This window comes from Ursus americanus, chromosome 16, assembly GCF_024610735.1.
Source record: "Ursus americanus isolate L20-20 chromosome 16, mUrsAme1.1.p, whole genome shotgun sequence".
Lineage (NCBI taxonomy): Eukaryota > Metazoa > Chordata > Mammalia > Carnivora > Ursidae > Ursus > Ursus americanus.
Genome location: NC_142142.1, coordinates 5,768,228 through 5,781,946, shown reverse-complemented (window position 1 = coordinate 5,781,946; position 13,719 = coordinate 5,768,228). Strand labels below are relative to the sequence as shown.

The window sequence follows — 13,719 nt, the reverse complement described above, 5'->3', positions numbered from 1 at the left end:
GATTCAGGTCAAGCAGACCCTTAATGATCTATTGCTAAAAACAATTCAAATTCATCATCAGGTGTATTGAAATTCACTAGGATCACAATACTAAAATTAGCAATAACATACCAAATGACTGTGTTTAGAAGTACAGAAAGATAATTCATGTATCATTTCATATTATCACAGGGGCATATAAGTCACCTTGACTATCATTTCCATAAAATATTCTCTATCTATTCAATTGCACTTAATTCAACAACTGTTCAGCAAGCAGTTACTGGCTGACAAACCATGCTTCAGGCACTGGTAGTAAAGAAACACACAGAACAGATCCTCTCGTGGAGGTTACACTCCACGAGGAAAACATCAGACTATGATAAATAATGAGTGGTATGTGTGGGTGATGAGAGTACCATATTGAAGCTGATATCTGAATGATTGAGCTCAAGCCATCAGAGCCTGAGATACTATTATACATTCTGGGAATGAAAACAGGAAGAAAAACTGCTGTGAAACAGGAACAAACAGAAGCAGACAAAAATGCCCGTGTTTGGGGAACTTGTAAGTCGAAGGAGAAAGTAGTAGGAGGTGAGGCACAATTTCTCTATGCGAATAGCCATGTCATGTCTTCCCTTTACCTCTGCCCATTAAAAAAAATAATAATAACTGCAGAAACAACTGTCTGGAGAATATTCTAAAATTCTCTGCTTCATTTTCTTCTTTCAGAACTTTCTGCAAAAGTTCTAATTTTGCCTCAATTGTATGTTGTGGATAACCTGACTTGGAATATTTTCATCTATCGTTCACTGTAGTTCTTATCATTTATTGCAGAGTATTGTGTTTATTTTGCCTTTCTCCTCCTTCCTATTAGTACCTGTCTGAAAATTACATCTCTCACACATTCATTATTTTACAAGTGTTAAATCCAGTGTCAATTATGGTAAGTGCAGTCAATATTTCAGCTGTGTATTTATGACTATTGATAAATTAGAGTCCAAGAAAGAGTATTCTTCAGATTCTCCAAGGTGAATAATGCAGTATATTACTCCTCAGAATGCAGAAGTACCTTCCAAAGCCATTTTGGATTTTAACTTCTATGGGTTGCTTCCATAACAGTGATAATCAGAAACTGTATTGGATGATGCAAGAGACTTTGAAATGTTACTCTTAAATTTCTCAGCTAGTATTTCTCTCCAGTGAGTATAAATGAGCAAGCAGAAACCTTGTGAAACTTTCAGAGGTTATTGAAGGGATTCTTGTTTTAGGCAGAAGATTGTACAGCCCTCACTCTATGTGATGTAGGGGTTAGAAATAAATGATCTCTTATCTCCTGATTTAAGAGGAAGAAAGTTATAATCCAGGCAATCAAACTTTCAGAGTTAGTTAAAATTTGGACAACTAAAAACTGGTAGAATTGCATGTGGGAAGAGTGCAACATCACTTGGAATATTTCTAAATGGTAACATGATATGTACATCGTTGGGATTGCTTCTTAAATGAGAATAATGTATCCCACGCCTTTCAGATCTCATTTGCCACACTCCATATGGGACTAACATGAAGCATAGTATATTATGATGTCACGTTTTCCTATTGTTTTTTTCTATCATGTACCCTTTAAATAGAGACATTATACGTTCTCCTGAAAAAATACATCAATAAGGATCATACACACACACACACACACACAGACGAACAACATATTTCTTAACCTTAATGTCATTCACTACCTTCCCATACTTAGTGTTGCAGACTTACATTCATTCACTGTAGAGATGGACCCTTCTCGTGCTACCTCATTCATTCATCTAGTAAATTGCATTCTGATACATGCAGAGCCATGGTCCTTTATACTTCTCACAGTTCCAGGGGAGAAATGAGCCTCCATGGGAAAGAAGCCATGGAGATATCCCCAGGTAAAGGGATGAGTGTGGAGGCAGGGGTTGAGAGGGTTAAAGAAGAGAATGACTCTTAGAGAGCTACAAATTATTTGTCTCTGTAGAAACCCTCCTTTACAGTTTTCTGTTCTCCCCCATCTCCCACTGAGGCACGGACACTGAGCAGTACGGCCATCAGCTCTTGAAGAGGAATCTGGTTTTCCTATGTAAATACGATATGCACTCATAAAAAACATGCATGGTTTTCATATGCTTGCCAGAACCACGAAAACACATTTAAACTCTCCGAATATCACTCACTGAAGGACTGTTTTCTAGGCTTCTACATTTACTAACCCTGGGCTTTCCTCTAGTGAAAAACTCTCGAACAGTGCAGATATGGATTTTTGAATGATTTATGTGATAACCAGACTGTAAAGAAATAATTTATAAGGCAGTGGATTATCATGAGTGGACATGAGTTCTACAGAAATGATAGCAATAGGCTAAATTAAGTTTTGTAATTCAGGGTAAGTTTCATTTCTTGTGGAATCTAAACACCATGTGACATCTGGTCTTGGAAATATATACATATATATGAGATAGATAAATAAATAGAGATGAATATATATAGATATGTATATATCCAAAGGAAAAAGCACAAAGTTCCATTAAGAAGGGCAATCATGTCATAATGAATTTAAATCTTACGTAGTCTGGGCTTAGAGAGTACAAAATAGGTAAGATTCTATGGATACAAAATATATACATATATACATTGTATAACCTACAGGGAATTTTATAACCCAGTGTTTAGACCACTGGCTTTGACTTATTAGGTGTTTTATAATACATGTAGGATGCATAAATACAATATAGAACACTGGAACAGAAGAAAGCTGCACAGAAGGGTACACACACTGGTTTCAAAAAATACTTTTTTTCCCCCAGAAGCACACATGATATGATCACTATGATAACATCTTCTCGAAAATACCAACCTGTACATGAGTCCAGATATCACAAGGTAGCCTTATTTTTGATACCCATGTTGTATTCCTTCAAGTAAGTCATGCAATATAAAAATAATTTCAAAAGGAGAGATATCCTCACTTCTATGATATCCTTAAAAAAGATCTCTGCCTCCTAAAATCTGGCTCTTTCATCATGTCATCCATTAAGAATAAAAAATGTTTATTTCCTCTGCTTAAAGATGTATTTCTCCTCCACTGAATCTATGGTTCAGAAAATAAAAGGGTGGTATTTGGAGGAGTCCTCATGTTCTAAAAATTTTACTGAGATCACTCGGGCTAGCTCCTTTTCTCCACCCTTCTCTACTTTGGTAACCACACTAATTAGCTCCAACAGGAAACTGATTCAGAGCCAGCAAGCAACCCAAAGATGTAGCTTCTATATGTAGTAGCTTCAACATGATATTCTCAGTGGAGAGGCAAGAATAGCACTTGACACAAACAGGTCCCTACAGAATCATTGCCAGAAGGGAGAACGGTTTGTATACTCGCTAGTGACTGAGAGTCGACGTTATCAGTCCTAGTAATTTGCCTGTGCATATCCTCAGGTTTTAGCTACAGATGTAGCCATCCTTCAGTAACATGATAACATTTAATTTGTCAGCCACTTAGCAGGACCTGAAATCCCGAAGGAGACTGAAAAGGCCAATAACATATTCTTTATTCCTTTGACTAACCCAATTTAATTCCAATCAGAATCAAGTGACACTGGTTTCATTTCCTTTGGATGTATAACCAAAGGTGGATTGCTGGATCATATTGTAGTTTGGTTTTGTGTTTTTCATTTTTGAGGACGTCATACCGTTTTCCGTCATGTCTGCACTAGCTCACACTCCCACCAACAGCATATAAAGTTTCTCTGTTCTCCACAGGCTCTCCAACACTTATCTCTTGTCTTTTTGATACCAGTCATCCTAAGGGTGTGAGGTGATATCTCACTGTGTTTTAAGATTTTATTTATTTTTTGAGAGAGAGAGAAAGAGAGAAAGAGCACAAGTGGGATGGGGAGCGGCAGGACTCGATCCCAGGGCCCTGAAATCATTATCCGAGCCTAAGGCAGAGTCTTAATGGATTGAGCCACCCGGGCGCCCCCTTGCTGTGGTTTAGGTTTACATTTTCCTGAGGATGAGTGAAATTGAGCACGTTTTCATATGCATGTTGGACATCTGCATGCCTCCTTTTGAGAAATGTCTCTTCAAGTCCTTCGCCCATCTTGTGATGGGTTTTTTGTTGTTATTGAGTAGTATGGATTCCTCAAATATTTTGGTTATTAACCCCTAATGAACTATCTGGCTTGCAAAAACTTTCTCCTATTCCGTGGATTGCTTTTTCACTCTACTGAGTGTTTTGTTTTGTTTTGTTTCTGGTTTTGTTTTTTTGCCATGCAGAAGCTTTTTAGTTTGATGCACTTCCACATTCTACTTTTTTTTTGTTTTTGTTGCCTCTGCTATGATGTCATATCTAAAAAATCATGGCTGAGGCCAATGGCAAGAAGATTTTACCCTAGGTTTTCTTCAAGGACTTTTATGTTTTCAGGTCTTGCCTTTGAGTCTTTAATCCATTTTGAGTTCATTTTTGTGAATGATGTGAGATAAGAATTTAATTTCATTTTTCTGTATGTGGCTCCCCAGCTTTCCCAACACCACTTATTGGAGAGACTATTGTTTTCCAGTGTTTTGCACCCTTGTAGAAGACTAGTTGATTATAGATGAATGGATTTATTTCTGGGTTGTGCATTCTGGTTCCATGGATCTATTTTTCTGCTTCCATTCCAGTACCATACTGTTTTGATTGCTATAGCTTTGTAATATATTTTAAAACCAGAAAGTGTGATGCCTTCAGCTTTGTTCTTCTTGATCAAGATGACTTCCACTATTAGAGAACTTTTGTGGTTCCATGTGAGTTTTAGTGTTTTGTTTTGTTTTTCCATTTCTGTAATAATGCCTTTGAGATTTTGTAAGGATCATATTGAATCTGTAGATCATTTGGGATAGTATAGAAATTTTAACGATATTAATTCTTCCACTCAGTGAATATGACTTCCTTCCAATTATCTGTGTTATCTTTAACTTCCTTCATCAATGTCGTATAATTTTCAGTGTACAAGACTTTTTTCTCTTTGGTCAAGTTTATTCCTATGTATTTTATTCTCTCCGTTGCTTTTTTGAATGAGATTGTTAGTTTCTTTTTCAGATAGATCATTATTTGTATACAAAAACACAACCACCTTGTGAATATCGATTTTGTGTTGTGCAACTATACTGAATTTATTTATTAGTTCTAACAGTTATCATTAATAAATTAGAAAACTTAAAGCTATTCACTAGTAACAGGAGTAGTGATGGATTCCGGGGTTTATTCTTGTCGTGTTCATCTTCATTTGGCTCTCTATTAGAGGTGCTAAACTCATTGTACTAGGAAGCTCCAACCCACATTGCCCCATATCATTGTTGCTAATTTCTCTCAATGCCTAATTTTTTTTTAGTGAGGACTCATTTCACATCCTCTAAAAACAGAGATAAATGATTAATATTACATTACATACTGAAGTTGAAGTATTTGTGTGTGTGTATGTATATACACACACACATATATACATACATATATACATATGCATACATATGCATAAATATGTAGTCATATATTATATATACACACACATATATATTTATGTATATGCATACGCACCTGTATATATGCACTCAGTATTTAATTCAATATACATGCTTCCTAATCTGAAAACAAAGGTTTTGTAACCAATTTTGGAATAAGTCATTTTCCAGCTATATAAGGAGGTGTATTTATAGGGGTGTCAAGTGTCTGGCCCACAATTAAGAACCCATTATCCCAGGTAGAATGCTTCATTAAAAGATCTTGTCCAAACTATAGGCTTAACAAAAGAGATTAAGTCTTATAAGAACATGAAACACCTACTTGTGCCCACAGAGCATGGTTGAGCATGGTGGCTCCTTTCTCATGACAGCTCCCTGCACCAGGTAAAGGAGATCTCTGTTTAAAGTAACACCAGTGCAGGCACGGATAATAATTACAGACAGGGGCTCCTGGGTGGCACAACGGTTAAGCGTCTGCCTTCAGCTCAGGGCGTGATCCCGGCGTTCTGGGATCGAGCCCCACATCAGGCTCCTCCGCTATGAGCCTGCTTCTTCCTCTCCCACTCCCCCTGCTTGTGTTCCCTCTCTCGCTGGCTGTCTCTATCTCTGTCGAATAAATAAATAGAATCTTTAAAAAAAATAATTACGGACAAACAATGTATACTTTCATCTGGCGACTCAGAATTTTGGAGAGCATTGCGTGGACTATATGGGAGAGATAAGCAGTAAGAAGGCTAAATACCCACAGAGACATGAGGAAGTAAAGAGAGGATTCTACTGTATCCTATCAATCCAATTTGCTGATCTAAACAAAAGTTACATTATTTCTTGCTCAATGATGTCAAACACTTTTATGTCTTAACTCTCAATTCCTTCTTAAAATATTTCCTCTTCAAATCCATACATATATTTAAATATTTTACAGTTCGAACCATGGTGTGGATTACTGTGGGAGGTCCGTTTAGACAAGCAGGTTTGCGTATAGATGTGTATATGTATATATTCACACATGAATGTATATGTGCGTACATATATTCACATATGTATATGTGTGCATATACGCACACAAACTTGCCTCTTTATCTCTCACAATATTCCATATCATGTTCTGAACCATAATAATATTTAAATGTGTACAGATACCCACAGTCTTTGTTTCAAGACTCTTCCTTCGCCAAATCCATCTCTTGGCTTGAAACTCTTCCTACATTTTTCACTCAGTCAGTTTCAGTTCACAATATAATACTCAAATGAAATCTAAGAACAAGAAAAGTAATCTGTGGTAATAAAAAACAAGAAATAGTTACTTAGAGTGGAAAGAGACTTGGGCAATGACTGGAATTAGCATGAAGGAACTCTCTTAGGTACTGAAAAGTCTCTGTACCTTTTTTTTCCCTCCTTTTTAAAATTTAAATTCAATTAGCCAACATATAGTACATCATTAGTTTTTGGTGTAGTGTTCAACGATTCATTAGTTACGTGTAACACCCAGTGCTCTGTATCTTACATTGGGTGATGGTTACGCAGTAGCATACATACGTTCAATTTCAGCGCAATGGATAATTAGACTCATTATCTTTGTGACGGGCATTTGGGTTGTCAGAGCTAGTTTGTAAATTATTATACAAGTCTTATTGTGGGCTTATCTGTTTGTTTCCTTTTAGTACGTACCAAGTAGTAGAACTGCTGGATTATAGGGAGAAATGTGTATTTCTTTGCAGGAAAAATTCAAGTAGAAAGAAAGAGTAAACCATATTAATATAGGACCTGCACAGAAAAAGAAATGGACAGAAACTATTATTTCAAGAACCAAGCTATGAAATATAAGGAGAAAAATCTCTAAAATATTTCTGGGCTAAAAATGATTGTATTCTTTTGATGAGAATTTCACATTAATATATGCATATTTAAGAATACTCCAAAAAGAACAGACAACCGATGGAGATCTTTTGAGAAAACTGAGTTTAAAAAGCATAAAAAGAGAGAGAGAAAAGAAGAAAAAGAGAAAGAAAAAAAAAGCAAGAATTGAAAGGCCAGAGATATGACAAAAAACAAAATGGGAAATAATCAAAATGTAGAGAAAAGAAGGTGAGATGAGGAGGTGAGCATAAAGGGGAGCTGTTAGCCTTTAGCATAAATTCCTGAGGAAAGTGGGAAGAAGAAAGAACATGAAAAATCCATGAAAGATCACAATGGATAGCACACAAAAGCAGTTTCTTCTCCTCTTCACAGACCAAAATGATTTTGTATGTGTACTGAAGTTGGACTAATAATTCTGAGATTGGACAAGCAGTGACAACTTAATACCAAAAAGAAATAAGTACATAAGCAAATAAAGAAACTGGCAATGGTATCACATGAAGATACAGAGTGCCAGACAGTTGAGCCTCACTCAGAAGAAAAATATCTAGGTGGAAATCCCTGCATTTTGGTCACTATTATCTAAAAGCCAGGCTTGGTAGAGAAAGGCAGTTTGCCACCATCATATTGCCATCAGTTAACTAATGATTTCTATGTCGAACGACTGAACTAAAACTCTGGGTCAGAAAGCAGCCGACATTTGAAATATCTTCCACATTCTGGAGGGATAATCCATTACTCACAATGACCTATAAAACTTGTCATCTGGGGGTTTTGAATACATCACCGTGACACAGTAAACATGTTGTTACTGAAGTTACTGCCATCACCTTTCGAAAAAATAGAGGACAGAGTGATGAATTATTAAATATCTCAATGACCATGGGGAGCTTGAAGAATGTGGTTCTTGAAAAAACAATGCTTAAAGTTCATTTGAAGCTGAACATTACTATAAAATTCTAGGCAACAAGAGTAACATTCTAACCCAAGATCGAGGAGTTCCCAATTCTCATTCCAGGCAGACCCCTTCCTTCTAGAATTCAGAGAACTTTCTGACCTGATGCTGCAAGGCCAGGCCAACTGACTCTTGGGAAGGAAGCCTGGGGGTCAGAAGGATAATGACACTCTGGGGAATCAGAAAGGTAATGATGCTCTGGGACCATGATGCCCAGGCACTCAGGAAGGGCTAGCAACCTTTCCTTGAATATCTACCTCTGCTGGAAATCTCAGTGGAAACAAAGATGCAACTAGCCTATTCACATCCCAAATCAGCCCTCAGTTCTATCCAGGTAAGGTTTTGCCCCTACAGTTTGGGAACTGGAAGTGAATAAGAGGCTGTAATGGGTGTTTATTTTAGGAGAGAATGGAGAGACCAATGTTTTCCAATCCTGCTTTGGTCATTAATTTTTCCATCCATTGCCATGTTATTTCCATTCTCTGTGTTTAGAATTTTTCATCAACAAAAGGAGAATGGAGGGGGTGTTAGATCAACGTAAATCTAATATAATTTAGATTGAAAGAATTTTGCAGGTCCCATAATAATTAGGTCCCATCTTCTATTTATGGCCCTCTAAGAATTTATGATATATGCAAAGGGGTTTTCATGATTCTGGATTCTAGTCACCTGGATGCCTATTAATTCTAATGTTCTCAGGTTCACAGAAAATAAAGAAGATGAGACAACTCACCACCTATGTTTGTGGAAATGTGGGGTGTTTGAGTGATATGGAAAGGAGGAAAAATATAGGAAAATTGTAGGCCAGGAAAAGTTTCAGTATCTCATCCGTTTATACACCATCTTAGTTCTTTTTGTGATGGAGCAAAGGATACCTCGACCTCCTTTCTGACCTCTTGCTTCTGCTGGAGATCACCTATTAAAACCTTCTTTCTCTTCTACACAGTAACTAAGAATGAACCAATCCCTTCTGTGATAACATATAGGTCATTTTGAAAGCTAAGTCATCAAATTCATGGCCTTGTTGTTTCTCATAATAATTGTATTTAATGTAATTCAGAAGCACTGGGCTCATCTCATTTTATTCCTACTAACTCACAAAGTCTGTAAAGGAGTAATTGCTATAAAGATTTTGTAAAAATCATGTGGCATTTTTTTCAACTACATGGAAGTCTACAAACTAGTTAGGACATCACCTTCTTATTTGGGCTGTGGTCAATCTTATGTATAGGAAGATGGAAGGAAGCTCTTTAGTTCTAGAATTTTCATCTTCTTGTGGCAATTTTTTTATTTCTATCATCAGCGAGTTCTCACTACTGTGTGATTTTCTTGTCTCCTTGATATTGTGCAGCCTGTTTCTGTCTTGATAAAATATTCAGTCTTTTCAAAAACTGCTACAGATAATATGTGAGCTGTGCCAACCACTGACGTGTTCTATATATGACCTCATTTAGTATGGGGTAAGTAAGGTTTGTTGTTAATTTACAGGTGGGTAAACTGTGCGTGGTGTGTAAGGTAATTTGGCAGGATTCCACAAAAGGTTAAAATGTGTGTGTGGTGGGGGGCTCATCTATCAGAAAATCAAAACCTTGATTTTAACCACTTGTTGATTTCTAGATAAATACTCTGAAAAAGGCATCATCATCAAGTTAATACAGCTAAGTATAATATTTATTTTTGCCTTTACAATATCAGCCAGTTATTGAATGATTATTTAGGAGATACTGATTTATTCAGATTTTGAGATTTCTTTCTTTCTTAGCTTCTATTGTCTGGAAACTCACATTCGTAGCTATTAGCAACATCTTCCACATACTCCATTATTTCTTCCACCACATACATCCAAATACAGTGTACAGACATCAAAGGAAGTTATTTTACACAATATTGCTTTAATCCAAATCTTATGACTATTTTGACTACAGCCCGCTCATTAGTATTATTGTAGGAGGACAAGCGAAGAGAACTCAGTCTCCCTCCATCAATTATTTTTCATTCATGTGATAATTATTGTACCAAAAATTATTTTGATACCTCCACACGTGTACTTCAAGTGACCGTGAAACAGTTATTTATATGACTGCTTTCAAGAGATTTCCCCAGAAAGAAACAGAGAGTTCCATTGCTGTGCATAAAAGGCACCATTTTCCAAGTTGTATGAATGTCATCAGATCAGAGAAAAAACCCTTTGTGGGAGTTATTTCAATTAGTGTGTTGACATGGAAAGCCTGGAATAAATTGTAAACTGGTTTAACTATTAGAGAATGATTAATGCAACAGAAACTATTGGGAAATAAAAATGAATTTCTTGAAAGTGAGATTTGGATCCCCTTAAAGAGAAGTCAGATCAATTCTGTAAAAAGTAACAAACTAGGGAGCTGTAAGATTAGCTCATTATATTCAAAGGTGCTTCAGGATTCAAACCACAGCTAATTATCATTGTAGAGTGTAAACAATCTTAATACAGAGTCAGAGTATAGTGTAAAGTTATTAATAAGAAAGTAGGTTGGGGCGCCTCGGTGGCTCAATCGTTAAGCGTCTGCCTTCAGCTCAGGGCGTGATCCCAGAGTCCTGGGATCGAGCCCTGCATCGGGCTCCCTGCTCCACTGGGAGCCTGCTTCTTCCTCTCTCACTCCCCCTGCTGTGTTCCCTCTCTCGCTGGCTGTCTCTCTCTGTCAAATAAATAAATAAATAAAAATCTTAAAAAAAAAAGAAAGAAAGAAAGAAAGAAAGAAAGAAAGAAAGAAAGAAAGAAAGAAAGAAAGAAAGAAAGAAAGTAGGGCTCTCATTGTGGAAACCGGAGGATATGCAACTTTACTGAGCGATCCACTGACATTTAACTTGTAAAGAGAAAGCATCGTACTCATCCAGCAGTGTGGTATCTCTAAATTGACTAAGTTCTGCTTCTGACTACATCCTATCCTATTTTTAGTTGTTACTCATCTCAAAATGTTTCTGTATTCTTTTTTAAATTTCCCAAGCCCTCTGTAAAAAACATCATACTCCACCCTTCCTGTTCCGCTCAAGAAATCTAATTTGAATTTAAGTGGATTTAATTCATTCACTGCTTGTGAAAACAGACCCCCTTCTTCAAGTCTCCTTGAAGGGCCACACTTAATGTCCTTTCAGTGATTGTTCAATGTCTCTATGATGAACACCGAGTGAATGTACAGCTAAACGCTCTCCTACCAATCCTCATTTGAGAACCAATGTCACAGATTCGGGGATATATAAGCTGCTCCCTGGGACCAGGACTAATATTGGTTGAGGGTAAAGGCTCTCATAAGCTATGTACTTACCCACATGGGGCAACAGAAATGGGGTTCTTCTAGGTCCACAAGATGTCCAGAGGGAATCTGCATTTGCAGCAAAATTGAACTGACGTCTACAAGTAAATCAAGAAGGAAAGCCTACTGAAGGTGTTTCAAACAGCCCAGCCTAAAGATCATGGGAAATGCAAAAGATCAGTGTTCTCAGACTCTTGGTTTTCATTTCCACAAAAAAATGAGTGAAACATTTTTGTAGGATTGTTTGCATGTAGCCTTAAACCTCTGAATAATCTGGCCAAACTCTCCTCCAAAGTACTGAGCTTATTTCTCCAAGGCTCTGTATGTCTGAATGATAGTGGGGTCTGTGTACTTGTCACTTCCCACGCCCATTCTCTTTCTGCAGGAATGAGAATTAGCGGTGATCACTAACTTCCATGGCGTGCATTAACATGTCCTATCTGGACCCCACGACAGTGACGCTGATTGGGATCCCTGGACTAGAACACGTGCAGTTTTGGACTGGGTTTCCTTTCTTTGTAGTGTGCCTGGTGGCTCTTCTGGGAAACATCAGTTTACTGATCATCATCCCCGCAGAACGCAGCCTGCATCAGCCCATGTACATCTTCCTGGCTGTGCTGGCAGCCACTGATGTAGGACTCTGTGGAGCCATTGCTCCCAAGATGTTGGCCATCTTCTGGTTTGGGTCCCGCTCCATGGCCTTTGGTGCTTGCTTAGCCCAGCTTTTCTTTATCCATGCCTTGCAAGGCATGGAATCTGGCATCCTGCTGGCGATGGCCTTTGACCGCTATGTTGCCATCTGTGATCCACTGAGGCACACATCCATCCTCACACCGTTCATCCTGGTCACTATGGTGCTGGTTGTGGCAATTCGGGCAATGGTGCTTGTTGGGATTTTACCAGTTTTAATCAAAAGACTACACATTTTCCATTCCATTGTAATTGCCCACTCTTACTGTGAGCACATGGCTGTGGTCAAGCTAGCTGCAGAAGACGTCCAAGTCAATACAACATGTGGTCTTTTTGTGGGTTTTGCCATACTGGGATTTGACATGGTTTTTATCCTCATTTCCTATATGCTTATTTTCCAGGCTGTTTTTCGTCTACACCAAAAGGAGGCACGGCTCAAAGCATTTAATACGTGCACAGCTCACATTTTTTTTTCCTTGAGTTTTATATTCTTGCCTTCTTCTCCTTCTTCAGCCACCGTTTTGGACATGTTGCTCCCCCTACCCACATTCTTCTGTCTACCATCTACCTCCTTGTGCCACCTGCCCTCAACCCTATTGTCTATGGTGTAAAAAACAAGGTAATCCGTAAGCGTGTGGCAAGGATTTTTTTTCTGAATCGTCATTCCCAGCAGTAAACTATTAAATGGTTATGTTCATGGAAGGAATACTTTTATTTCCTAGGGATGGAAACAGGTTGGATTCTGTGTGTTCATTATCAGGGGCTTTACTCCAATATGCCCAAACTTAAAGGTAATTATTAAAAGGCATTTATTTCACAAACTAAAGCGAGGATGAAATAAAATCTATTCAGTTAAGACTATTATTACCTTTATTCATTCATTTTAATTATAATTTTATCTTTCTCAATGTCCTTCCTTTTTATTTGCCTAATTTGCAATTCTTTTACTTTTTGATAAGAAAGCTTACTGATTTTCAAACTTTCATCCTTTGGAATACTTGCATTTTAAGCTTGGGATTTCTCTTCAACCACTGCTTTTGTTGCATCCCAGTCATTGACATTTTGTCTTAACACATAGTCAATTCCAATAAAAGTAAGAGACTGTCATTCATAATTTCCTAGGTTGAACTTTAAGCACACCGAGTCAGGGTCTCTCATTTCGAGGGGTTTTGTATGTCTGCATTCCCAATGTGATATGAAAGATCACATGCCATATGGTAGCAGAGAATATTGGTCAGGCTAGTGGAACAGTCACAACGAAAACACTTTTGTCCAGTTGTACAGTGGTGACACTGACATAAACCCTGTTGCCCCCAGAACATCACCACCTCAAACCGGCGCCATCACTTTTTCCTCTGCCCTTGAAGTCTGCCTGTTCTATAAAAATTGCAATCCTCAGGGGGGAAATGCAGAAGTTCCTAG

The 13,719-nt window shown here is 37.7% G+C and overlaps 1 pseudogene; it reads left to right on the top strand.

The window, feature by feature from the left end:
• The first annotated feature begins 11,970 nt into the window (after positions 1 to 11,970).
• On the top strand, positions 11,971 to 12,973 carry LOC123782633 (olfactory receptor 52A1-like; annotated as a pseudogene).
• Positions 12,974 to 13,719: the final 746 nt, after the last annotated feature.